This window comes from Corvus brachyrhynchos, unplaced genomic scaffold (assembly GCF_000691975.1).
Source record: "Corvus brachyrhynchos isolate BGI_N302 unplaced genomic scaffold, ASM69197v1 scaffold53, whole genome shotgun sequence".
Taxonomy (NCBI): domain Eukaryota; kingdom Metazoa; phylum Chordata; class Aves; order Passeriformes; family Corvidae; genus Corvus; species Corvus brachyrhynchos.
Window position 1 is genome coordinate 211,294 of NW_008237681.1, and position 24,245 is coordinate 235,538.

A 24,245-nucleotide genomic window follows, 5' to 3' on the forward strand; every position below is an offset into this window, starting at 1 on the left:
GCCTATTCATTTTCAAACTGTTCAAAAGGCTGTACTCTTGAATGTCTCTGATCTTAGGCAATGAAATTCAGTGGCAGCAAAAGCACAGTTCTAGTAAAAGCTTTTATTAATATTTCTGTAAATATATTGTTTGAATTGAAATAAGGCTTAGTAGTCTTATGATAAAATTGATCAAACAAAGGCACACAGATGGAAATTAAGAGACTCCTATGGCTAGATGGAAGGATTCAGGTTTGGTGCTATACTGCCATGAGAGCAATGGAAAGTACATTTCTACGGAGGAGATGCAAAATGTGCCTGCTGGAAACTGCATTCAACCCGCACTAATAGTTTTTACTTCCTCCCCATTTTCTTATGGTCTTTGATTTGTTTCAAGGTAATTTGGTTTGATTTGTTACACTGTGTGTGGTGGTGCATTCTTTGAACACAAAACCCTGCAAAAATGTCCACATTAGTGACTGAGGATTTGACTTTGCATAGGGATTATGAACAGTTTTGTGTATAGAAAATCAGTTTCCTATTCTGCATGTAAAATAATAGCCAAATGCCTTAAGGAAAGAAAAAAATCTTTCATTTCCTTAATAATGGAATTATTCAGGGGATAATGCCAAATGCAGAATTCATATTATGGTTGTACAAACAAGAAAATCTTGAAAGCTGTGGAGCTGCATATAGGAAAATGTCAAATGAGAGCTCCTCATTCCTCAACAGAGCTACCATGTGTCAGTACTGCTGAAAGAATGGCAAGCAAAATTTCTGCAGAAAAAACTGCACATGGACACATCCAGGAAATCATTTATTAATCAGAAGTACAAACTCATGGTTCATGTTTCTCACCAAAGTTCATTAGCAATAATTCAGCAGTGTTTCTTAACAGGAATAGACACCATAGTTTAGAAAGCTATTTGAAGAGCAGTTCAGGTTTGAAGTGAATAAACAAGTCTCTTGAACAGTCTTTCCAACTTTGTGCTCCTGCAGCTGAACAAGTTTTTAAGCTTGGTATTAAGATATTTTGAGGATGGCTTTAGAAATTATTGATACAATACTTCCTGAACTGAAGAATATTAAAGTAGCACAGTCAAGCATAATTTGATGTGGTGGAGGATGCTTCATTTCAGCTATGTGCTCAGATGTTCATTGTTTAAAAATGTTCAAATGAGAGAAAACATAACACTATTGCCTGAAATTATCTTTGGGAACCTGAAGTTTAGTACACTTAAAAAAATCACCATCTATCAGCCTCCATACAGACAAAAATGACATGAGTTTACTGTAATTGTAAAATGGGTTTAATTCAGCAGCTGTGACCCTTTGTGGATATGTGTAAATCACTTAAGCAGTGATACAAGATGGTCTGCAAAGAGTTTTGCACCTGTGTAACTATGATGAGGTTTATAATTGATTTGAGTAGAAATTGCACAACTGGTGTGTTTAGACAAGGCCTTCATTTGGCATTTAATTCTACAACAGGAGAAACTCAAACCTTACAGCGTTCTATTGGTGATTCCTCCTCTTCCTTTCCAGTAGTTTAAACATGTGTTGACATTGCTCCTCTGCTTCTTCTGTCTTAATTATCCTGATTAATTTGCCTTTCGCATGACCTGTACAGTGGTAAAAATCACTCCAGTCTGCATGCACTGACTTGCTTTTTGCTCTCCCTTGCCAACCCTGACGTAGTTTTCTGCCATAACCTTTTGTGTCAACCTGCCTTTACTTCTTGTGAAAAAATGGGGCTTTTCCATCTGCTGAGCTGGTGCCAGCCCTGCTAAATCTTCATCCCTTGTTAAAAAAACTAAGGGAGAGGCACACACTGGACCTTTCTTTAAATAAATAAAAAAATGCCATACTTGACGTTCTACATGTGTATTTTCTCAACCACATACCTAGGTACTTCAGAGGTCCAAAGGTTTTAAATGTTGCACAGCACTTATCTTGAAACATGTTTTGTCATCTGTAGTGTTTGCAAGCACCTTAATCAGAATTTGGTTGTTCTTGGCAAATGCTGCACTCAAGTGTTTTTGCAAAACTTTCATTTTATTTCTTCTGGTAAGACAGAAAGTACGGCCTTGGGGATGATCAACAAAGCAAAAATTAAGTTTTAAAAAAGGCCATTTTCTTCAGGGACATCACTAAATGGCCCATCTGAAGAGTGATGTTTAACATGTAGATGCTAGGTACCTAGCTGCAAATAGTGGGCCTTATTAAAATGTTTTGTTGGAACAGTAAAGATGCTTAAGGAACCAGCTGGAGGGTAAAGCCAACCTCCAGAGAGTGGAGTGAAAGCTATATTCATTTTAAGTATATGAAATCTCTCACTGCTTAGTTGCAATTAAAGTGAACTTTGTTGAAGTGAGAGGGGAGAGCAGAGTATAAGAAAGAGGCATTCTGCTGTTTGCTGTAACACCAGCTACTGTTACAGCATCAGGAAAAGATGTGTGGAAACAGCAAAGAACAGAGGGGCAGAGAAGAAACAAAATTATTTTTATGTTGTTTAAAGCCTGTTGAAATCAGTGGGAGTTTTTTCTTGATAGGATGTTGATCATCCTTGGGTTGAATTTTTCTTCATTGCCTTCCTCACCAGAACATTCCATGTAGTTTCTGGTAGCAATTGAATGTAGGGGAAGGGGAAGAAGATTTTATTTGCACATTGTAAACTGTTCCATAATTAATAAAAGCTTAACTCTTCTGATTTTAGTTTGGCTGATAAGTTTGAGCAAGTTGTTTAAGTTGGAAAATTCTTCTGCAGTATCAAGGAATACTTCAGTGCATTAGCTAATTCAGTAGGTTAAAAAAAAGAAGATTGTGTAGTAAAATATCAGCAAAGAATTCCCCGTACCTTGAAATTTCACTGTAAGTATTACGCAGTATTTTTCCATAATTGGGTTTGTAGTCTAAATGTGCACAGCCTTGAGGAAAGAGAACTTTACAAAAGATTGTTTCTAGTGCTTTTCTCTTGCTAGCAATTCAGACTAATTGTCTCCTTGCTGTTTTCTAGGCTACTTGTAGGTATTTTTATGGTCAACTCCTGCATTAATAACTGCATTAGAATTGCAAAAGAATTTAAGTCACATTGTTGTGGAATAAATTGTGCCAAAATGCACTATGCAATACAAAACAGGAGCTTATGGGTGCTTTGGGATAGTGTAATTTCAAACCATCCTTGCATGTAGATCTGACGTGAGGACTCTATCATCGTCAAGAGGAGAACTCAGCAACGACTACTTTGAGTTTATATGACTTGAATTTTTTTGGCTTCTGCAGTGGCATCAAATGATTAGAGGCTTCAGAAGTGAAAAACTGATGTATTGAGGTAAAGTTACGATGAGGTTTTTACTGCTTTCTGTCCACATATGAACTGAACATATATTCTATGATATATAATCTGTATGTCTTCAGTTCTTACCCCAGCAATCTCTTTTTGCAAATGACTGTAGCGCCTGAATCCCAGATTTATTGTTATCCAGTCGAATTTCTGGATTGGTTTTTTTTTCCCCCCTTATCATATGTGTTCTGAAACAATGAATCTTAATGTTTAAAATCCTGTCCTGAGGAAATGGACCCCACAGCAATTAATCTAATCCTTACTGCTAAACTCACTTCTTATGCTTTCCTCTTTTAAATATTTGTTCCACTTTATACATCTTAGAACACTGTAATCCCTGTTGATACTCTCTGCCGTTTACTGATACATCCTCCCAGTTTATTACTGATACATGCTCCCACACGTAAAAATCATAGTTAGTATTTCAAATTAATTTCTTTAAAATGAATTTCTAATTGCTAAAGGAAAGCAGCCACATAAAACTGACGCAAAAATAAAGATCCTTTCCTTATTTGACTATAGCAGAAGTGTTGATGTAAAAACAGGACCAGAGGACAGACTCTTCTGCCAAAGCAGCCAAGCCTGTTCAAGGCAGGGTGCATTGGACAGGTTATTCAACCATTTCATTCGCCCTCTTTGACGTGGCAATCAGCAAGTAATACAACCTTAATGTAACAAGCCATGTCATAACTTTTAAAAGCCTTTGTGTTGTTTTCTGGTGTGAATTCTGTCGTCTAAAATTTTTTTCCTAGTTTTTCCTCTTGTGCTCTCTGTATTTCTGCATTTAGAGACACTTGGTTGGGAGCAGGGGTTGCATGAAGTTGTCTTAAACACAAAGATACGAAATTGCCTTAAAAATGCTGGTTTAATAACTCTACTGCCCTGACACATGCATACAGCCTCCCTGGCCTCTTCCTTCTTCCACCTTGTTTGATACTGTGCTTCATTTTTACATGGAGACAGTGTTTCTTGAGATCATCCAAAATTGCCATCCAAAATATATACCATCCACTGGTATAATAATGCTAATCTCACTATTTCTCCTTTCTGAGCTAGGACAGATGCACTTCGGTTTTACACAAAGGACTTCATTCAGTGTTGCTTTAGCTTCTTTGTGCCATGGATTTTCTGCAAAATTATTGACCTTCAAAATTATAAGGGTGAGAGATTGGACAAATCTTCCAACTGTTCCCTATACAGATGCCTAAAGTGTGGACCATTGTGTACAGTACTCAAGATTCACCCTGAGAGCCTTTCCACTCCCATGACCTACCGTCTCACATAGGCACTGTTAAGGAGGAGTAGAGGTGGAAGGGTGAACGCACTAGGACAGCACCAGCAGCCAAACTGTATGGCAGCTTCCGTGCTTGCTCTCATCCTCTGTCCTCTAACAGACACATCTAACACAATGTCATAAAGACCTTATCAGCTTTAATTTGAGAGAGATGTATTTTGTGAGTGTAGTTTCAGTCTTTTAAGTGCATGGTATAGTGTTTCATGGGCTGCAGGGGTATCTGTCATGGAGCACTTCTTCCCTTTCCTTCTCCTTGGACCTTGGTGTTCCCTCTTTTGTTTCTAACTCTTTTCTAACTCTTCCTCCTCCTCTCTCTAGCTGATGTCTTCATGTATTTCTTGGATATGTTTCAACTTGGCTGTCAGGCTCAGCCTTGACCTGCAGTGGATCCATTGTAAAGCTGCCTGGAACCATTAGTGTCTGGCATAGGGCAGTCCCTGACCCTTTCCCACAGGTTTCCAAGTCCATATGGGCAAGCTGGATAGGGAATGTGACCAAGCTACCTGCATCATGATATCTTTTTGCTGGTTACTGGGATTTTTTTACTTTACTCAAGGGTCTTTTAGTTACATACTGTTCTTGTTTAGAAAATGTCACATATTGAATATTATGTTTGGAGACTGTATGTATTTATGGAGTCACACAACTTTTGAGAGGATCCTATTTCATAATACTGAGAATACATCCAGGAATTTCTAAGGTGATGGGCCTCTTTTTAGAGAAAATCCCCCCATTATCTTGACTTACAAGGTTCTCTAATTTGCTGAATAGGTGCTACCTACATCTCCTTCATCTGACTTCCACTTGAAACAGATACACTTCATGATTTTTATTGCAGGCAGATGGTAAGATTTGTGTGGAAATCCTAGGCAATTTTTATTGGGCTATTAATTACTGGCATTTGAATTATTAGTATTGAATTATGCTAATATTTTCTTATTTCTGCAACAATTATCCTTCTTCTGGAGAGGAACGTGACTTGTATTTGTGACTTTCTTGTTTTCTTAATTAGCTCATTATGGTAGGTAACAATAAGGAGAAGACTCTGTTCAAATGCTCCTTCAAAAGCAGTAGAATAATTCTGCCAGGCTTGGAAAAAATGCAGTGGAATTTCTTTGCAGTCGCACAACCCTACTGTGACCTGTAGCTCAATGTGCACTGTCCTAACCTGAACTGTCAAGTAAAAGTTGTATGTGACTTCTTCTAATGTGATGGGAGAAAATTGTTATGAAAACAGTCAGCAGTGGTTCTCCCAGCTAGAAACTAGAAAGGCTGTGAATATTAACTACAAAGACTGACCACCTTTTACTTAATTCTCTATTTTATTTGAGGATGGCATGTGCTTCTGAAGATCAGCCAGGTCCTCCAGAGTATTATAAGCCCTGTCTGTCAGCTTATATATAATACAAATATAATACAATATACTTATATAATACAATTTTGTTTTGGAGTCCTATAGAGACTCCTAAAAATTCAGAAACACATGGTCAAACCCTGAGCGCTTTTAGGTGTACAAACCTGACTCATATAAATTTGTGATTGCAAAAAGTTTTCTCTCTCTCTTACATATTGCAACAATCTAAAGAATGACAGATCCCCAGTAGGATGAAAAAAATGAAATGTCAATATTTTAGCTTCTCTGCCTCCATATGGTACTATTATCCCTTTACTCATACACCCAACATTATGGCGCCTAATTTCTTGATAAGGAAGCAGGAATAATCAGCTTCCTAAGCACTACTGCAAGGTAGGTCTGTAAGAAATGCTTATGCTAAAGGATGAGAGATATAATCATGGCTTTCCACCCATTCATGCTTGAGAGGTGAATACCTCTCAATGCAGGTTTTTAATTTGGTAATTAGAAATTCTCGTGCTTGATCTTAAGTTCATTTTGGAAGTAGTGCTCTTGTAATTTCTAACCATCACTTTTTATTAACTCTTGGGAAGCCACACTTTTGTGTATCGCAAGATGAAGTGTAATCAGATACCATCTCACTAAAGCACTGCTGTGTAAACCACTTTCCCTCCTGTTTAACTGAGAAACTGAACATGGAGAGGCTTTATGTTAACAAGGAAAAGATTAATATTTAAATTGCCCAGAATGGTATTATGGCTCTTCTGAGCCTCTTAGTAACTGGCATTGCCTCTTTGCCTATGCTTACATCGTCCTTATTTTCAGGCATCTGCAAGGATTGGGAATGCTCTGGAGTTATAAATAATACACTGGTAGCAGAGTTGGGATGGTAAGTGTTCAAAACAAGCTCATCATTGTATGTATGTCATGAGCAAACAAACACTGCGTTTCTGCCCACGGGTCTAGTCAACTCTGAATTTTTTGAAAAATAGTTTCTGAGGCCTAACTTACCTGTGGCAGAACCTTTTCCCACTGGAAGAATATAGTCACTATAACTGCTCGCTGCTGTAACAGTTATTTTGGTAACAACACTGTTTATGGTTTTCAGTGTGGTCAGTGGACCCTTGTAATGGCTGCCTATGTGGAGTTTACCAAGCACTCACTTCCAATGACCTTAGATTGACTGGAGAAACTGCTCTTCATTGGAAAATGAAAATTGAAAAGAACTGAAGAGAGTTATTCTGTTGCAATGTTTATGTTCTTGGTCTAGTTATCTTACTGTGAACAAGGAGCTACCCAAGTCGTGTCTGCTGATGAACAGAATTTACACATAGAGTAAAAGAACTGAAGGGATGGGGTAGTGTATTTTGCCTTTTATACTCTGTTTTAAATGTCTGTCCTGAAACCTAATAAAATCTAGGTTTCTTAGGGCTCTGAAGAAGAATAGTACAGATTGGCAGATGTTTCTGATGGGAGATGAAATTCTGTTCTTAAACCATTAATACTAAACAGACCTAAATTTCCTGCACTTCAGTTGTGTTGCAAGAGAATTGATTGTGGTATCTGAGACAGAAAAGAAAAAAACTATGATGGTAGTTGTGGGAGATTTTACTTCAGTTTTAGAGAAATGTAAAAAATATTTTTCAACCAAAACTATTATCCTATGCCTTTGGTTGAGGGAAAAGAAAAATACCCGTGCCTTAAGGAGTACATATGAAATCATAATTAGCAGGAGCATTCTTGGTGCTTAGCTACATGGTTAATCTAAGAACTTGCCTACAGTAACAGAGTTAAGCATTTCTTGCTGTGAGTTTTCAAATTCTTTTGAAGATAGTGTTGCTTGGGTTCTGATCGGACTGAATCCATGACAAAGGAACTGGGACTATGAGATGAGAAAAATTGGTAGATTTTCCTACAAGGATTTCTATCTAGGTGGGGTGGAGCATTGCCAGAGCACACTTAGGGTGATGTATCTGTTGGACTTGTGTCTTTTATGTCATGTCCTTCCTAGAAGCCAGGAAGATGCTGCTGCTACTGACCGTAAGTCAGGATCACAGTGATAGCCTCTTGCAGATGCACTTTGATTTAGTTATTGGAACTGCTATATAAACTACCATCTTTTTTGGCAGTTTTCTAGGTATATTTTTCAAATATCTTTTTTTTCCCTCTAGGATTGTTAACAGATGAACTTTGAAAAAAAAATTGCTGTGCTTCCTCTAGAGATCAGGATGTCTTGGACATTTCTGTTTTGGTTATTTATCTGGCTATAACAAAGAGACAGATGTGAGGATTCTCTTTAGAAATGGATGAGTTGAGGATAACTGCAGATTTTAGTCAATAGGGAAAAGTTGCTGGTGAGTTCGGAATATTTTTCTAAGATCTATTTTTATAAAATATATTTTGGCATGTTTTATTTGAAGACTGTAATTTTAAAGCTGTTAAAATCTGTAATTCTTAAGTTCAGTACTTAAGCTTGTATTTCTCTTTAAGCACATGAATAACCCCATTAAAGTGCACAGAGCTAGTCTTGTGCTGAAGCATTTTGCTGAATCATGTCCCTGGAGAATTTGATACATGCAAAGAAAAACATACCTAAATATATGAGCATTGTTCCCAGGTTTGGTAGAAATATTTCTGCTTTCTATATGTACTTCTTATTATAAGTTTCCCTTGAATGCAGTTTGAATATAATTCTGCTGTTCAGCAATCCAGATGCAGGAAACATGCCATAAATATCTTGCCCTTCTCTCCCTCCTTCCCTCCCTCCCCCAAAGTTGCCTTTGGCAAGTGTATCATGCTATATATTGATGTTACTCTTTTATAAAGAATTTATAAAATTTTGGACAGTAATAACATACTTTTGTGCGCTGTTCCATAAACACAGAGAAAGTGCAAGACCACTTACTCTCTTACTCCAATCCAATATAATATAGATCAATATGCTCAAGAAATTCTGTTATCACTCTGGAAACAGGCTTAAACGGCCATTGTCAGTAAGAGTTATTCATAATTTGTTTAGGAAAAATCAGCCGACAGAAGTGGATCTCAAATTTTTATTTTTGGTGGCTGGGGTGTCTATTCTCTCAAGAAGGTGCATGGGATATATCCTGAGGAAGGTGAGTTTGTGAGGAGCCCAAAGTTAGTCAAGGCTCATCAAACTGCAATAAGGAGTAGCTGATAGGCATAGCCAGTGCACAGTCCAGTTATTACTCTTTCTGTCCAGTAGGAAACTCTGTATGGTTCCAGGATATGACCCTTCTAGTCCCTGTGGAGACAAGGAAGCAGCAGCTGGGTCTGCATATCACAGCTCTCTGCTGTAATCGTTGAGTAGCTGGGGTCATGCAGAGCAGTGTCTGCTAACGTTTCCACGGGAGGATTTGAAATTGAGCTCCCAGGAATTTTTCAGACTGCACTCCCTTTTGGGACAGGGATCAATAACTGAGACTCCCTGTTCAGTCTGTTTTCCTTAGGGCTGTAGGTAGCCAGAATTGCTTGGCAGAGTAGCTCTCTCATAAATGGCTGTAGGTGGAGCTCCAGGAGACAAAGTTAAATTTAGGTACTTTGGTAAATATCCCAAGTGAGGCTGGATAGACTCCAGGCCACTGTGTCATTTCAGGAATTCTCATGGATGTGGTCAGTCACTGGTGTGATTGGTCTAACTTGACCAGCTCAAATTTGGCTTAAATACCTGTTGCGTACTGTTTGTTTACCTGTGTGTCTTTGCTGTTTTACTTTGTTCTGGGCATACACAGCAAGTTGTGTTGGACCATGATCAAATTTAAATGTGTCAGAGTCATGTTTTAGAAGCATAAGTATGATACAGTACTTGTGAAATGGTGCTTAATTCTAAATGATTGATTTTATTTTGTTGCAATTTTAGAATCATTAGTGGACTTGTCAGACTTTTCAACCTTATTAACTCCTAGAATAATGAAGGACAGAGTTTTCAAAAGATGCTGTTTTTCTTTTTATTGGTTAAAAAAAAATTGGTAATCTTCATTTATTGTGTCAATCGTGGAATCTAGAGATGGGAAAGACTTACTACATTATGTAGTCCATTCCATTCCCCAGCCAAATGGTTCTCTACTATAAACTTTTTCAGTGCTTTGGGCAATTTAGTTTTAATTATCTCTGCAAATAACACGATTTTCACTGCTTCTCTAGGTAAGTTATTGAACACCTCATTTTTTTTTTCCCCAAATGATTTCATTATATTTTACTTTATATTTAGCATGCATATATAGGTAGCTAGATGGATATAGATATCTTTTAAAAGACAGAAATTTGTTACCTGGTATTTTCTGGGATAGATAGAGAAAAAAAAAAAGATTTTTCCAGTCCAATGCTGTAGATACTCAATGCTGTAGCAAATGTTGAGGTTTTACAATTATGTTTTCATATCTATTTTGTTGCAGTAAGGGTCCCCTGAAGAGTGAGAGAGGATATACTATTGAAAAAAGTTCTTTCAAATACATCCTGACTTTAAAAAAAGGGTCATCTATTGCCATGACTACTTATCACAGCCGTTTAGCGTACTGCTAATTGCAATGACAGGTAAGCAAAATGAGATTTGTAAATTGTATCTATATTTTAAATTCATGGCTACTTCTTTGCTATTGTCCTTAATAATTCTTGCTGTCAGGCACTGCAGATCTTTGTAGGCATTCCTTCTGAACTAACACTGTTATTGTTGAAACAAATTGGACTGGTCTTCTTCTTTTAATATCTCTAAAAGATTAAAGATCAAGTAAGGAAAAACATTATAGAGGCACAAAAAGCTAGCGTTCACTTACATTTTGTTTCACCTTTAATCAAACTGTAAGTGCTCCTGCTAGAAGTGTTTTTGTAGCACATCTATTTGTTCAGAAATATAATGATTTGTCACCTCTTTGGGACAACTTACTTGATAACAATGACTTAGTGTGTAAGACAGTACAACAAGGGGATGATTAATAGGAATTTCAGAACAGAAAAGAGGTCAGTTTAATAAAATAAAAATTTATATATATCTTTAATATTTAAAGTTTTGAAATAATATTTTTATTCATTTTCTGAATAGCTAGAATCCAAATAGATAAAGATCTTCCAATATTTTTATACTTGGTAATAGAATCATCCATGGTTACAATTTGGCAGGCTTAAGTTCCTTAATAAATTCTATCTCAATGAAATCACATGATTGACTACATAGCTGTAGATCAGTTCATGACCAAAAAAAGGATTTGAAGCTCCTATTGCTTTCATCCCCTAATTTTGTACATCAAGCTTCTGATATTTTCCCTTAAAAATGATAAATTTCTTAAGAAGCAGATCTGCTGCCCTCCCTTCCCAAAAATATTGTTGGGACTTACGTGCTTGCTAAAATGTTTGAAGTACTTAATGAATTTTAAAAAAGTTGCATTTGACTTTTGCATATATTCTTTACCAAGGATTTTAGCTTTATACATAGGATACCTGTAGAGACATTTTGCTCAAAAGAAAACCAAAAATGAGGTAGAAATGAATGCATAAGGAAGTAGTGCTCCCATCTGAGGAGGCTTTTGCTACCTTTGGTTGTGTAAATTGCTGACCAAAGTAAGAAAATGAGCAATCTTGTTGCCCAGGAAGTTAAAAATAGAAATCTTCAGAATTTGTGCATCCCTGCAAGGAACCTTTTGGACTGGGATCAGTTTCTGGGTGAGAAATCTTCCCACCAAAGCTTCAGATGAAACTGAGGAAACATAATGTATTTAATTGATTGGGAATTTACTGAATAACCAGCACTGCTGAGAACTCAAACCACCCTGAGTAAATGTGATTAGATGCTAAAAAATTACTAAATTTTTATTAATCAGCCTTAATGTCCAAATGCAATTTCCAGAAAGTAAAATCTTATTTCCTTTACAAATTTGTCTTTGTCTCTTTACTGCTCTTATCCTGAGCAATTTTTAATTTTCAACGCTGATTAATATCTGCAGTCATCTCTCATATCATACATCTACACTCCAGTCTAGCAATGCAGCTATAGCTCCTCAGGATACACCTGAGCTGGCTTTAAAACTGTTCCTGTGGGTACCCAGCATAGTGTAGCCAGACAGGGGCCTGGAGTTTCATTTAGGCACTTTGATGTATTTGGGCTTTAACAGTCTGTACTGAGACTCATCCTGCCTCGGGATGGACTTTTGTCAGTCTCTAAATAGGTTAGTTAACTTGTCTTGGATATGTACATCCAAGCTACCCTGCCTGGTGTCAAACCAGCATATTCTTTATTCCACTGAAAGTTGCATACAGTAAAGAAAGGTCAGTGTGTTCAGGCTCCTGTGGAGGGAATAAAGGGATTTGCAACATCTAAGCGGTCTGTAGTAGCTTCAAACTGAAAAAAATAAAATACGGGAGTTACATAATTGCCTTGTGTGTTTATAATATTTGATTTCTCTCCCCAGTAGATGCATAAATGACCAAACTCTGACAAGAGTAATGGATTTGAACAAATCGACCTTAACAGAGAACATTACAGTCTAGAGTGTTCAGCCCAATCCTCATGTCATTTAGCATAAAAGCAATCAAGCAAACCAATGCCAATTTCTTGTATCACTCCCACCCTCCTTAGATTATTTGTCTGGATTTATTTTTACAAGTTTCCATTTTATAGTATATTTCTATTACCAGTGATAGAAATATATTTATTTTGAAGCAGGATGTAAGAATGTGTGTGTTGCCCTTTGCTCAATACCATATTTTACTGGTTTTTTTCTTAGTAGTAGTAGTGATAATACTACTTAACACTTATAGTACCCCATGTATTGAAAAGAGCTGTGCTGCCAACAACTCAGTATCTTGTGTAGACTAGCTAGATATTGTATCTCCCTTTTAGAAATAATCTGAGACAGAAGATCTTTAACAACTAGCCTTTGGAAAGTATCATAATTGTCTCTCACTGAATTTTTGTTTGTATAACCCTAATTTCCAAAGGTTCCTGGCTTCATCTGTTACCTTCAATAGAGGAATGAACTAAAAAAGACGAACCAAGGAGGACAATTGACAGTGTGTCTGCAATTGAGTAAGCTGATGCTTCCTCTTTTGTGCACTCCTTCCTTCAGTCTCTAGTGCATATGCTCCACCCATCTTGCAACCCCAGACCCACTGCTGCAGAGGTCAGCAGGCAAACCTCAGTCCCTGGAGACTCTAGAGAGTCTCTAGTCACACTACTTTTCCTTCTCACTTTCTGTCCATCAATCATCTTAATATTCCTGCATATTATCTGCTGATTTATCCATGCATTCCCTCTAATTGTAGTCCCTACCATTCTTCTGTTCTTACATTCCTGTGGTTGCAAGTGGCTGACGAATGCTAGTGGTATAATTGCCATGAATTTACCCATCCAAAAGAACGTTAAAATTAAGAACAGTGTTCCAACATATGTTACACCCCACACTTGCTACCACCATCTTTTGTATGCAGGAGTTCACATTTGATTCTGCTTGCCTTCCCTCCTACACTTATATTTCCTACGCGCGCACACACACACACACACACACATGCACATCTGTTTTCCTTTCTCCAATCAAGAGTAAAATTTAGCTGCTTAAATAAAACTGCTGGTATATTTGGGGGTCTGTAGATGTAACATTCAAAATGAAAATATAATCAATTTTATATGTTTATGGTAAATTTTGTAGAAGAACTTGCCATTGGAGTATTTCTAGTCCAGGAAAAGGGCAGAAGACAGCATGAAAAGCTGTCCTGTGGGACTTTGTGGTCCCTGTACTTGTATTATTTTACAGTGTAGGGCTGATGACTTTGATATGTCATACTTAATATGCATTAAAAGTTTCTTGTACTTTTAGGATTTTTGCACATGCTGCTTATATATCAATGTATTATGTAGGATACCATATGAGGGGTTTTATCACTGAGGTTTTATCAAAACTGTGCAGAAAATAAAATTGGATAATCCTCTTTTTCATTTGGGGGGATTTCTTTTTTTTAATAGTTTACCTCTTCCAGTGGTTTAAGCAAAAAATACCTCTGATCTGAAATGGGCTTTTGAACAAAGGTCTAATTTAAATATAGATAGAAAAGGGCAACATTTTTTCCTGCACTGCATTTTGTGCATTCCAGCAAAGTCTGCCAGTACATGTTGATAATTGTTTACAGTAATATCCAAATAAATTTCTGTTTCTCTCCCCCAAAATGTTTTCCATCTTGAAAATATAATCTTCCAGTAACAATTTTATGGTTAAAGTTGTAAAACAGTTTTTTATTAAAAGCTTTTAATGTTGATGTTCGTAAAGGAAAACTTTTCTCTTTTAAAGTGTGTTGTGTAGTCAAAAAAGGTACTTGGAAAGGACTCAAGTTTAACTGCTCAAACTGTTTTTTGAGAGGATGGAAACCAAAAAGAAATTGTTCTAATTTTTACAGCAAGAAAACCTTTGCTTTTGAAAAACCATACAGAAATGTCTTGTCAGGAGACCCAAGACTCTTGACTAGCGTGAGAAAGCATTGCAGTTTTTATTAAGTAGGCAGATCTGTCCCTATTAGATTGTGTTCAATGCACAATGGAGATACTAGAAATGCTTGAACATCAATTAAAAAGAAATGTTTCTTAAATCTTACAAGAACAAACAACTTTTCAGCAGTACTGTACCCCTGGGAAGCAAAGGAAGAGAATAGGGCAGAGGGCTTGCTCGTTTTAAGATGCCATACTTGGGTCTTTAAACCTGCAAAGAGAGGCGGTCTCTGAGCACATCCAATAGTTTGACACTGCTGAAAGGAGGATTTCAGGTTCTGTTATCCTCTGCTTCCTCTTCCACTCTCCCTTACTTCTGCCCCAAGGTCCAACTTCTTTTTTACAGCCACAGAACTGTTACTTGTTCAACCACTCATGAGTGGATTCAGCTCATTAAGTAAGAAGAAAACAGGGTGTTTTTTTGCTGAACTAAGCAGGCTTTTGCAATTTTACTTGTTATATTTGTCATGGAGAAGTGTGTACAAACACATAATAAACAAGCAATCACAATCCTGAAAAACATACGGTATTTCAGAATTCAGAAGGATTACTTGTGTGCTTAAGCCATTATGAGTTCAAAACCCGAGAATGAAACAATTTATCTTTTCTGATGGAAAATAACATCAGGATACTTTTATACCAGAACCACAGAATTTCTGCAGTTGCCATCACCCCAGAGTAATCGAGAAGCAGGGTTGTTTTTTTCATTTAAAGGTCTGCATGGATGCTAGGATTTCACAAACACTGACTAAGTCAAGGTTAAATTGGCTTCCTCTTCAGTTTTAAAACTGACAAACTTTCCTCCCCTTAACCTCTCTGATTTTAGCCTCTTTTTTTTTCCAGAAAGTCCAGAGACAAATTGCAATCTTCACCTTTTTTGTAAATGCAACCCCTTTCCCACTTTTGTTGGTTTTTTCAGTGATCTGAAATAAGCAGGTTATATTTCCTTTCTATTGAAAATGATGATGTAATGGGTAAAACATCAGGAATTATTAATGAAAATGCAGAAGTCTTCATTCCATAATAGAAAAAATTAAAGGTGCCAAACTAAGCTCTTCTACAGCTTTTTAGGTTTTCTGCTCCTTTAAGAACTCTGAATGTTTTTTAAGACCATAATTAATGAAAACAATGTAATGTCTTTGGCTTTTGGTGCAAAGTATCTTTTTCTTTTGTTCTTTTAAGTGAAGAGGAAGCACCAGATGAATCTTAATATTTGAAACATGGTTTCTACCTAATCAACATGTAATGCTTTATTTCTGCAAGTATCCTAAGACTTCAATAAAATGGGTTCTGAAAATAGTTAGCCTTCCAAAAGGCCAAAATTAGACATAACATCCTTGTAAGTGTATTTGTTCAAGAGCAGGATATTTTAAGACCTGCATTTTAATCTAAACATGTGTTTGCTATCAGCTGCAAAGGTTAGGCCTTCACAGATTGTTCTCTGCACAAGGAAAATCTGTGAGTTGGTTTTTTTTGAGGCATAATATGGGTGCTTTTACCTTTACTTACTGACAGTGGTGAAGACAAAAGAAATTGAGCCAATGGTTCAGCATATTTTAGCCTGCTTCCAGCCTTTTTTTCTCCCTCTGAGTATAGATATACTCTCTGAACAGTAATAACTACAACCCACCTACAGTGTTAAGATGCTCATTACTGCACATGTCATGAGAGGGACTCGAAAAACTGTCTCTTTGGAAGGAAAAACTGCTTATGATGCCTGGTATTAAAATTTAAATGCATATTCTTATATTACCCCTCTTGAGGAAACCTTGTATGAGGGAATGAAGTTTTATGTACACCCTGAATATGAGTATCTGTAATAGCAATTGTTCTATAGACAGAAAAAAATCACAGAAAGAAATCTAGATGCACAATAGAAGGATGAGAATGATAAATTAGCTGAATTTCCAACAAAGTTATTGTTGCACAATTTGACTCAAATATCAGTAATATTATAGAACTACATAGTTCCTTCCACTCTGGAAATAGGATATTGAACAAAAAGCAGAAAGGTCAGTAATGCTATTTGTCCCATTGGCTTTCTGATACAATACAAGAAATAGATTGGTTACGAGTTGTCGACCATGGATTGCATAGATTACAGAAATAGAAAAAAACAAGAACAGAGTTATGAGGGATGTTTTTTGTTTGTTTTGCCTCCATCAGTTGAACTTGGAATGAAAAAAAAGGTACTCTCTTGACACGAGTAGTTTACAGCTCTTTAATTATAAGTCTTAACTTTGGCCTAAATCCCTTCCAAAATGTTTAGAGTTTCCTAAAATCTAAAATCTTGTTTTAGGACTGGCTAAACAACAATTGCAGAGCAAGCAGTTTTCAATCTGAGAAGTACAGAAGAAGCTTCAGTTGGGCATTGTCACAAGAAGACTTATTTGAGAGCCTGTTACTAAATCTTGTCCTTCAGTATGCAGATCCAGAGTCGTTGTGATTGCTATTGCCTTTGCAGATGAACAAGCTGTGTTGCAACTGTTTTTAGGAATGTCTTGTTGCCATTAATTTAGCAGTCACTTTTCTTTTTATGGGCTTTCCTCATTTCAGAACTTGAGACTTATCTACATGGAGCAATTCGTGAAAATTAATGTGAGTCAGCTAAAGATGTGACTTAGAAATAGATCAGTTAAACGTCATTAAAACCCCTAAGGACCTTCTTATCCAGAATTCAAGTGGTCCTAATTTAATTTAATTTACTTCATCAGTGAAGTTAGATCATTCAAATGTAGTTTCTAAAGGAGAACATCTACATTAGGATTTAATGTAGTTTTACAGCTTCTCTTTAAAGTAACATTTTTAGTTAATTCACTTTCCTGATTGTCCTCATATAAATAAATCCCTAATCCCACAAGTGTTTTTAGTTCTGGCTAATCCTTGACACTACTTAATAAGGGACTGCATAATCCAGATAGTGTCTATACCAATTGCTGTGTTGGAAAACATCCAATTTCCAGTCTCTGCTGCATCTGGTAAGACTCTTCTCTGACTATTCAGCTTTACCAGCAAACTATAGGGCAGTGGTAAGGCAGGCTAAACCTAAGGCAAGAGGGTTTTGTTCCCCAAAATCAATTAGCTGATACTAATACAATGAGACTTCCATCTATTAGCCAAGCTAAAAAGCTTTTAAGCTCATCTGCAGGGGATATCTTTAGCATCTTCATCCAGACTTTCCCTGAGGGTTGAACCCTTTTCAGTTAAATGTCATGCTTGGGAGGATGCTTGAACCTTGCTGTAATGCTGAGGTGCAATTGTTGGACAGAGCTGGAGAAGTCTGTGTAGGGGGCGGTTTAAATTCCATACTGGATTCCGTAAGTGTCAGTCAGCAAGGGCTGCATAGAGGATGTGTAGGATCAGTAAAATTTCAGCAGGCAGCTCAGGCATTTAGGTAATTTTAGGTGCTTTGTGTAGATTATGGTGTTATACATTTCTCCATAAGGACTTAATCCTGATAGGAAATTAGACCATTTGAGCTATGTTTTTAAACCAAATCTGAACTGTTATGCTTCTCTGTTTGCTTTACAGTGGAGCTTTGAAGTAAAGACACAGAGATGAGTAAAAATATGGATAGTGATGACACTGTTGAAGTAAAATAGTGCTTATGGTATGTAGAGATGTGAATTTCTGCCTTGTGACAAAACTGTATGATCCTGCTATGCACATAGGCACATGGTTTGGGCTGGGGTAGTTAATTGTCTTCACAGTGGCTCTTGTGGGGCTCTGCTTTGGATTCCCAATGAAAACAGGATTGATAATATAGAGATGTTTTTGTTATTGTTGAGAAGGGCTTGTACAGAGTCAAGGCCTTTTCTGCCTTTTGTACTGCCTTACCAGTGAGAAGGCTGGGGGTGCACGAGGAGTTGGAGAAACAGAGCTGGGACAGCTGCCCCCCACTGACCAAAGGCATTTTTCATGCCCTCTGGAGTCAGGCTCAGCATATCAATCTGAGGGAAGAAGGAAGGGGGAGACATTTGGAGTGATGGTGTTTGTCTTCCCAAGTTACTGTTAGATTTGATGGAGCCCTGCTCCCCTGTGGATGCTGGAACACCTGCCTGTCCATGGGAAGCAGTGAATTAATGGCTTGCTTTGCTTTCCTTGCATGTGTGTCTTTTCCTTTTCCTTATTGATCTTTTATCTCAACTCATAAATTTTCTCACTTTCCCTCTTCTGATTTTCTTCCCCATCCCACCAGGGGGGAACAAACAAGTGGCTAAGTTGTGGACTGAGTTTTCACCACAACAGCATGCATCCCTGGTCATTTGGGTTGAGTAGCTGAAAGTAATGAAGGGGGTGGACAGATGCATCATTCATTTGTATAAAATTGGCCACAGAAACAGTGCTCTTAACTATGCTGGCTTTATGAGCTGCCAAATTCAGAAAAGACTTATGAGCTGAATTGCTACTGGATTTTACCAACTACATTGATAGTTCTCCACTAGCTACAGTGGGAGTGAGAACATCTAGCTCATATGTAGAACCTGATTTTTAGATGTCTTAATCTAGAGTTAAACCCTAACTTTTTACTAAGCATCAAATGGGGCTTTTTGATCTTTGATCTGTGTACAAACACTAATATGATGATAGAGTAGATCTCACATTAGAGCTTCTAGTCTTGGACGGATACCACCCTGGCCCCAGGACAAAACAACCCCACTCACATGGCTAGGACAGACTTCTCTGAAAATTTTTGGTAGACTAGGTTTGCTCCTGCTGACCTTATGCCAGCTGCCTGTGGATGGTCTCTATCACCCCAATTTTAGGGATCACTGAAATAGGAGTACAGACATGTCTGGGAAAAAAACCCACAAAAAACCCCTGAAAACCAACACCCCAATAATCTTTTGAAAGTCTTCTACTAATTACACTTGTATTTTAGATCTTGGTCAAAAGAAAGCAATTTCAGTGGCTGGGTACCAACTAATTTTGAGTTTATAATAGTGTAGTAATATCATTTCTTCCTTCAGAACCAAGTTTTCCAAAAAGGTTTCCTATCTACACGTTTAAAAAGGCCCTCAAACCTTAGTACCTGAGCTCTGATAAATCATAGCCTGAGGTAGTCTGGTTGGAAAATGAGAAGCCACTGAATAAGGAAAATGCTGAAATTTCACTCTCCATAGGGATTACCAGTTTCATTAGCCTCAGTGAAAACCACATTTCACAAAATTTAGAGCTGCAGCAGAGCTCAATACAGATAATGCATTTAATGTATGCTCTGGGCAGTGAAGTTGAAACTATTTTCAAGTAATTTTCTTCAGTGTTGGATGCAGCCATCCTGTAAGTTTCCTGATAACTTAGAATTTTTCTTTCTCAAAACAGCAAGTGATACTGTTCCAAAGCACCTAACATTTTCTCTGACAAAGGTGTATCATCATTTCCCATAGAGTCATGTTTTATCACCACCTGGTAATATAATGTCACAGTATGATAGCACATGCAATTTAAAGATATGCTGTTTTTCCCAGTTCTGTAGTTATGTCAAACACTATTGAATAATGTCGAGGCTTTTCCTTTTTCATTTTTTTCACACATGCGTCTTAGCTCTACCAAATTAAAGACAGTTCAGGTTTGGTGGGGAGGCAAAAGCCCCCAGTGTATTCTTCTTAGAAAAATGCAGATGTACAGCAGGTGTATTTATACAAGGCAATAGAAGTGTCCAAATAAGAAAAGAAGTGATGATATGGGAGAAAATGCATAATTCTATGGAAAATACGGTTTGTTTTTTTCATAATATTGTTAACTGTGGAAGTATGCCACTGGATTTTACTGTACTATTGGCAGACACCAGACATTTATCTCATTTTTGATGGCATCAAAGGATCAATATTCTGCCCTGAAGCCTTTAAAAATTACCTTTGACAATGTACAAGTAAACTCAAATATGTAGTAAATATAGGCTTTTCAACAGTTAAGATAATGTGACTTCATGGCCCATGACTATGGCTCTTGGTGACAACAGTGAGCAAACAATACTGAAATTAAACAGAAGTTTACTTGAATGTTTGTGTTGGTTCTGGAGAGATTATTTTTAGCAATGAGCTTTATAGTTGTTCCAGATTAAACCTGCAATTTTCTAGGACAAAAATCTTTGTCTCAAAGTAGGTTTTTGGCTATACATTTTAATCAAATTGTCTGTGTGGTAACTTACCAATATTAAAGAATAGTTTGCCAATGTTAAAAACATATAGCATCTTCTTTCTAATAGCACAAGGTCCTCTTTGATGCAGAGGACCTTGTGCTACTAGAAAGAAGGTGTTATATGTCCTATCCGTTTTGGATGGCCACCTTAGGTGCACTTTATTTCAAAACAGAATAAGTGCAAATACTTGCACAGGTATAAGACATAGGGGAGCCTGGCCAGGTAGAGTTAAATATGTGGTGATAGAATTAATACGAGGTGATAGAATTAATGTCTTGTGAAAAGGCAACTATTTTCAAAGTTATGTGCTATGTTCTACATGGCTAAGTAATAACTAAACCCTTCAAGCCTTTTGCACACCATTTCTCTAAGGGGCATATATGCTACAGGTATTCTTAACAGAGACTTGCAGTTCTTAGCAGGGACTTGTATTCCTTGGGATTGGAACAACAGCAAATTGCAGCCTTTCCCACATTACTAAACAGGCAGGAGTGTATTGCATAGAATAGAGATCTGCCAAAGGAAAGATGAACTGATCTACTGTATTTTGCTTTCTTTCTAGTATGCAATTTATTTTGAAGGGTTCAAGGGTGGCTCAAATTAAAGATATCAGAAATAAATGTTTTTGTCACTGTTGTTGATTTAAACAGAGGGATTATCTGAAAATTGCACTGCTAGGGTACGTACCAGTTTTTTCAGCTTCTTCAGTTTTTTTCCCCTGCTGTGAAGGAAGTGGTAGCTAAGAAATTAAATTGTATTAGAAGGGCTCCCATGAAACATATCATAGCCGTAGTAAGGAAGTCTGTGGTCAAACTTGGAATCAGATGATACAGATAAACATTCTTGAACAGTTCTGTCTCAAACCCTGTAATTTATGGTTCACAGGAATTCTGAACTAAATAAACAACAACTGGGGCACTGTTCCATATTTAAAATCTTGCCTAAATCCAGAGGATGAATTTTAAGTGTGAAGTCTGACTCTAGGGATGGTAAAGAGCTGTTTAAGAGCGAGTAGGTTTTTTGGGGTGACAGATGCAATCACTGTTTCCATGAGGCCTAAACACTGAGGAGTGCAGAGGCTTACTACTGAGAGTTATTTGGCTTTTTTCAAAGTTGATTTAGTGGCTGAAAAAGTGTTTTTCAGATAATTGCTGAAATTGAGCCAATGCAGTGTCTACTTCTGAGCTCCATATGGTAGATTGTAGACTCTACTAGCAAAGGCATTGCTTAAAGAATTTTTGGAAGAGGAACTCTGTATTCTGCTCTAGTCAATGGCACAACAGAGAGTTTTTCCTGCATTCCTTGACCTCTGTAGAAGAGTAATGACATAAGGGGAAGAAATACACTTCTCTATATAAACAGGTGGATCACAGCTGCCTTCCACTAGCTGGGAGCCTAATAGAGCCTTCTCTCATTTAGCAGTTGTGGGAAAACAAACCCCAGTCTGCAGGGTTGGGAATTACTGGTTGCCTACTGAGTTTCCTAGTAGCTTCAGATAGTTACTTCTTTATTTTGTCCCCTAGGTTGTGGTGGGTTCCTTGTGGTGCAACAGGTTCACATTCCCCACTATAACTAATTTTGCAGTGCAGTGCAGGGTTGTTGTATGTGTGGTCTTCTTCCACAAGTGGCTGACAGGTGAGCTAAATGTTAATGAACTATCTTCACTTCTGAGTTTAGGCCTTCTCAACTGGTGCAAGCTTTTCACATCCTGTTCTGTCAAACTATACTTCCTCCAAGGTTTTACAGATCCTTGTTTTCCCCTCACTTCTTCCTTTCAGACAGTCTGCTTGCCTTTACCCTTCTCTATAACTCTGGTATGGAACCTACTCCAGGTGTGAGCTTGAAAGGATGAGGACAAGGAAATCAATCTTGTCAGGAAGAGAAACACTGGGCATTTTCCTCCTTTGGTGGTTCTTCAGGGGCATCCCCACTTTGACAAGACCTTTGGTTTTGAATTCCCTTGCTGAAAAGGTCTTTAAAATGCAACTTACTCAAGGTGCTGTGAGATGCAGCTGAGATGAAGAGTCAAGTGGTATAAGAAGGGATAGTTAACTACCCCTCAAAAATAGCATTTGTCATTCTTCTGTGTAATGGACTTACTTGTGTCTCTTGAGAAAGAGGCAGTAAGCTAATAACCTACCATCTTTCTTAGGAAGCCAGTTTAAGGAATTGTTTTCAGTATCTCTCCACGAGTGGAGTTGACTACAAATTAGTATATTTCCTCCCTGAAATGGATGTATTTTCTATTATTATTCTGTCACACCAGAGCCTGTCTGCTGCTTGCTGTGATACTGGTAATATTGTGGCACCTTCATTCCACTGCTCTCTGGAAGCAGTTACCTCTTGTCTACAGTGTTAAGATGAATAAAGGAGAAAGCCTTTAATACAGTGTCTAAGGATAATGATCACCAAAATACTTTTGCTTCAAAGGCTTTTTTATTGGCCAGCTTTGCCAGCAGTTTTTATTCAATGTCACTTTTATTTCTTAATAAAAAAGCATTAGTTTACAAAAATAAATAAAGACAGCTGAAGATGATAATTGTTGCAAGGATATAGTGGTGACATAAAAGTTTTTTTTCCAGAAAAATAATGAAACAGAAATGAGATTGATGAGGGTTTGCAAGTAAGCTTGCTCTCTCTTGAAGTGTTACATTCTTTTCTTTGCCAGTAGTGCTGATTGTCTTGGTTGATTCTGAAGTGAAGATGTGATTAAAATGGGCAAGAGCTCATTTCTGACTACCTTTCCAACTCCAAAGAAGAAAACAGAAGAAAGGAAAAGAATGGGGGCCAGAGCTACAGACTAGCTAATTTTAAATAATCTCACTACTTTAATATGTGGAAGAAATCTTTTGCAGATGATGTAACCTACTGATTTTGTGTTGCTTTTTTTTTTTGCTGTTTGTTTTTGTTTGTTTTTACTTACAGCAAAGTCAAATACCCCAAAACCTTGGACATTAACAGACCTGTATCACAAAACAACTTCTTTTCCAAACAGTTTTGAATGCAAGGTCTTGAGTACTTAATAGCATCCTCATAATACGGCCTTGGAATTCTTTGTGAAACTCATCCCTAATCACAGAATAAGTTGAGTTGGAAGGGACCCATAATGATCATCAAGTCTTACTCCTGGCCCAACACAGCACCATTCCCAAGAATCTCACCATGTGCCTGAGAGTGTTGTCCAAATGCTTCTTGAGCTCTGTCAAGTTGGTGCTGTGACCACTTCCCTGGGGACCCTGTTCCAGTGCCCAGCGACCCTCTGGGTGAAGAAGCTTTTCCTAATATCCAACCTAACCCTCCCCTGACACAGCTTCAGGCCATGAAGAAAAGCAACAAGCTAAGAAAGGATAAATGTGTGGGTAAGAGTTACTGGAGCAAGTAGAGCGATATTTGGCCATGTGACCTTCTTATTATATAATTTATGTAACTTAGCAGGTAGATACAAAGATATTACAGCTGTTAGTAGCCTCTGACTGTACCTACATGTTTCATGTGAGCTTCATGGCCCCAGAATGCTTTGAAACCTTGAAAGCTTGAAATTGTACGTCTCTATTACGAGCAGTTTTCCTTGAGCTGGAGCTTGAGCTCAGACAAAGCCCCTGTGGTAGGACTCAGTGGGCCTCACAAGGATGAGCTCATTTTGCT

At 37.5% G+C, this 24,245-nt stretch overlaps 1 long non-coding RNA gene across 1 annotated transcript; it reads left to right on the forward strand.

Annotated features, from left to right (window-relative positions):
• Positions 1 to 336: 336 nt before the first annotated feature.
• LOC108446196 lies at positions 337 to 23,831 on the forward strand. The gene is made up of 4 exons (XR_001861317.1): positions 337 to 6,859; positions 8,142 to 8,324; positions 10,386 to 10,524; positions 12,922 to 23,831. It is a non-coding gene; the product is annotated as an uncharacterized LOC108446196 (long non-coding RNA).
• The last annotated feature ends 414 nt before the right edge of the window (positions 23,832 to 24,245 follow it).